This window comes from Hevea brasiliensis, chromosome 14 (assembly GCF_030052815.1).
Source record: "Hevea brasiliensis isolate MT/VB/25A 57/8 chromosome 14, ASM3005281v1, whole genome shotgun sequence".
NCBI lineage: Eukaryota > Viridiplantae > Streptophyta > Magnoliopsida > Malpighiales > Euphorbiaceae > Hevea > Hevea brasiliensis.
The window spans coordinates 27242035-27246606 of record NC_079506.1 but is presented as its reverse complement, the minus strand read 5'-3'; the positions used below and the strand labels follow the sequence as shown (position 1 = coordinate 27246606).

The window sequence follows — 4572 nt, the reverse complement described above, 5'->3', positions numbered from 1 at the left end:
TACATGTAGGTAGAATAGAAATCAAGAAAACAAAGCGTAATGGGTTAAATGAGCCAAGGCCACAGCTATGGGTGACCGAACCAGGAAGTGACTGCGAGGTCAGTCGTTACCTTGATTTTGAGTGAGACCTTATGACACCCAGGCCTAAGAATTATTGCGGAGCTAGTGGAAATGTGAAAACCCCAGAAAAGAATAGAAAACAAGCTCAAATAATTGAATCAGAGTTCATGAAGCAATCTAGTGCTATTGGAAAAAGGGATTGAACCGGCGAATGGCATTTTGGTCAATTCACCCCTAGAGGTGATTTTTGACCTACATGTCCATTAAAATGTAGAAAATTAAAATTGTGAAAAATAGATTAAAAGTGGAGAGGTTAATAGAAGAAAGGAAAAAGGAAATTCAAATAAAATGCATTATGACATCTCCTTATGTAAGCATGATATAATAAAACTTTATAATTTAAAATTATTGAAAATATGGGATAATTGTCTACTTAAGATGACCAATTAAAATTAAAAAGAAAAAAAAATAAATGATGAGTCTTTTTCTTCTCCAACCCGTCCATCTCTCTCTCCTCTTTTTCATCTTCCTAAATTCCACCATTAAAGCTTATTTTAAGCTTGTATAACCACTAAATCTAGCCACAAATCCCAAAACTCCCTTAGTTAAACTTTGTTTTTAGATCTTGATGAAAAGATTGGGAGCAAGAAAGTAGAGAAAAACTTGAAGTTTTGGAAGAGTGAAAGGAGCTAAAAGAGGTAAGTTAATCCAATCTCTTCCTTTACTATAACTGATTGAAATTGAGCTAATTTTGATGAATTTACATTAAGAGAGATGAAAATCATACATGTATAGGACCTAGGGAAATTCAGCCACCCTAAGAAGAATTACAGTTTGATGGAATTTTTTGGAATTAAAAGTATATTCATGCTTGATTGAGTCTGTAGATGTGATTTATATACTTTGATTTTATGAATTGTGGCCAAGGCATAATTAGGGTTCTTGGCAATTGGAAAATTAGGGAAATTTTGGGGATTTTGGTGAATTGATGCCAATTGACATAATTGATGCTTAAATTGGTCAATTGGAGTGTTTATGAGTGTGATTAAATGCATAGAAAGGACTTGAGTTGTGAAAGTGGTAATGTCCAATTCTGAACAGCTTGACCTTGGTCCACTCAAATGGCCATAATTGAAATTATGTTGCTCTAATTGATATGAGACCAATTGGAGATGAAAATTAAGACCCAAAGCAACATTTTGCATGTGGAAACCTTGTCCTAAAACTAACCACAAGTTAGTATAAAATTAGGTTAAATCCGAGTTAGGTGCCCTGCCACTGGACAAAACTGATCATATGAATAGTACATGTTCAAATGGTCATAACTTGGTGTAAAAAGGTCCAAATGACCTGATTTTTGGACCATTGGAAAGCTATGATATAGTAGAACAACTTTTATGAAGAAGTTAAACTAGAATTCTAGCCATAACCTAGTCAATTTACCACCCAAAGTTGTTTCACCAAATCTGCCAGAACATAAAACTTGCCCAGAAATCTGGACTTTGGTCAATCCAGCCAGTTATAGTTAAATGGCCATAACTTAAGCCACAAAACTCCAAATAGAGTGATTCAAGAAGGGAATTAAAGCTAGGACACTAAGGAACAACTGTAATGAAGGGAAGTCAGCCAAATTCTCACTGTAGAGGGACCAATGGAACAGTAGAAGTAAGTGACCTAAAACTGAAAATTTGCCAATTCTCCTAGAAAAACCTTGAATTGAGTTTGGCAATCAATACCAACAAAAATATGACCCAAAATGTAGTATGTGAAAGTAATTAGAATTAACAAACCTTTTTAGCATGAAAAAGTCAACATTTTGACCAATTGGTCAAATGAATAATAACTACCATAATAAAAAACACAAAGAATTCAATTTATGGGACCTTAGAAGTAAAATAAAGTAAAGTGAAAAATTCAATTATTGAAATTTCTATTAGAAATAATTTGGATAGGTATTGAAACACTGTGATTTTGTGTTTCAGTAGAATAAGAGATCAGAAAGGACAAGGAAAGAGTGAGTCAAGGCAAAGAGGCGACTCACTGGAGATTTGTACACAACTAATTTTATTCAATTAATTTTAATATTGTAAATTATTTTGAATGAATTGTGAGTTTGAATGTTTTGGTGGCAATTGTGATTTTCTCTTTGAACTTTATGAATGGTGTGTTGCCAACCCTTTAAGGGTAAATTCTTGAATGATTTGTGTTAAGTGAATTGAAATGCTATTATTTGAATGAAAATTTTATGAATTAGTTTTTAAACCACAATTAGCATGACAGTCCCGTTCGGAAATCCCTGATAGTAATGGCTATTTGGGGTTTGGCAATTTAAAATTGCTTATGTCTCCCATTAATAACGGTTAGTAGGGTAAGACCATATGAGTACTCATTAGCTAGCTAGCCCTTCCCTCATTAATAACAGTTAGTGAGGTGATTTGCTTTGTCGTGGTGTACAACATGGCATTGATCGTGAAATTTTGTGTCATGGTCTAGACTGTGTGTTCTTGGCAACACCTTTATTTTGTGATTTATGAAAAATGGTTTGAAAAAAAATAGTTCATGTTAACTTGAGATTTTGGAAAACACCTCATGTGATTATGAAATTTTTAATTTGTCATATTTTGGTTTATTATGCTTTGTAATGAGCTGAATTTTTTTTTAGTTGTATACCACTGAGTATAATTACTCAGCGATAGCGTGTTTTGCTATCGCAGATAAGGAAAAGGACAAGGCAGCAGAGTAAGCTGCTTGGAGCTGAACTTGAAGCTATTTTGGACTTTCTCCGGGTATATTAATTATACCCTTTGTAAATTTTTCTTTTGATGTAAAGTAATAATATGTATCCATATGTACACATTGAGTAGTTGTATAGTAAAGCTTGTAATAATGTTATTTCTGATTTTCTTTTTGAAATTTGGGATTATGGTATGTAAATTGAATTAAATGCAATGATGATAAGGTTTATTGAAATGTGTGGGCTTGTGTTGAATTGAGTATTATTTAGAGTTGGGTTGGTGAAAAATCTATTGGAAGTGCTTTCTTTTCAGGTTTTGAAGAACTATTTTCTCAAAATACAGCCGGCACTCTGCTGAAATTTTTACAAAAATTGTGAAGATTTTATACAAATCAATAATTTAATTTTGATATAAATTCCAATTAAAAGATTTTTAATAATTAAGAAATATGACCCACTATTTTAAATTGAAAGGAAAAGGGTTTAAAATTCCTTGTAGTATGTTTAATGAGTTATCGGTAGGCGAAGTACGGTAATTCATTAGATATACTACGGGATTATGTTATGCCTTGGTTGAGAAGTGGTTATAGGAAGATTTAGTTGAATGTGACTAATGGTAGATATAGCTAAGGTATTTCAATTTGAAGGTGGTTGTGTCAGTGAGTTTGTGGGAAGCAATGATTACAAGGATGTTGGTGAAGTCAAGATTTGCATGCAAATGGTTGGATGTAATGATGGTGGTGTGGTTGAATCAGATAAGGATGACATAAGATTCGTTGGATTTAATGATTATCGTAAGTTTGAATACAAGTAGATAAAGTTGGGGTTAAAATTGGTTGAGAAGAGTGAGGAGTAGATATAGGTGGAGATAGACTATTAGTTGTTAAAGAATGAGGATTAGTACCTAACACATTACCAGGGATAGGAAAATAATTATTTGACCCATTTAAAACTAACCATGGTGGTGAAGCAGATTTAATGGATATTTGGTTGCACACTTTTCAAACCTGCTTTGGAAAAGAAACAAATTGCCAAGAAATTTAACATTTCTCTATAAGTATACATGACCATTTAAGGGATCCAAACATAGATACACAGAATGAGTGGGAATTAAGCATAAGTAAACACACAGTTGGGTACAATAACTGAATTTATTTATGATAAGGATGCAATAAAGGGAATAGAGTGCAACCAAAAGGGTTTAGCTCTAAGTATCTCTTCTGTGTATTGAATAATAAAACAAATGAGGACTATTGCCGAGTAGAATCGGAAGGTAAAATGTTTACTAATTGTGCACTCATTTGAAAAGAATAATTCTAATATTTAAGTGGAACAAATGAATGAGATAATAAAGCAAGACCAGTGTCCACAAGATAACGTATTTTTCATTCTATAGTACCATTCTACTCATGAGTGTAAGGACAAGCAATGTGATGTTGTATCCCATTAGTGGAAAAATATTTACTGAGTTTTTGAAACTATCGACCCCAATCAGAATGAAAAGCTTTAATTGTCTATCAACCATACTCTGAAAATTAGGTAACAAATTGTAAACTTAACTTTATTTTTCATGAAATACACCCAAGTGAATCGAGTAAAATCATCAACAAAAAGAAGCATATACCTATAACCTAGACATGATAACATAGGAGTTGGACCCCACATGTCCGAATGAATTATGTCAAATGGAGCTTGACTGCTGTGTTCAATAGATGCAAGAAGAATTCTAGACAATTTTCCTAAATAACAAGAGGAACGTGGCGACAATTTAGAATTTG

General features: G+C 32.9%; 1 long non-coding RNA gene across 1 annotated transcript; it reads left to right on the top strand.

The window, feature by feature from the left end:
- The first annotated feature begins 536 nt into the window (after nucleotides 1-536).
- On the top strand, nucleotides 537-3030 carry LOC131173313 (uncharacterized). The gene is made up of 2 exons (XR_009143565.1): nucleotides 537-758; nucleotides 2723-3030. It is a non-coding gene; the product is annotated as an uncharacterized LOC131173313 (long non-coding RNA).
- Nucleotides 3031-4572: the final 1542 nt, after the last annotated feature.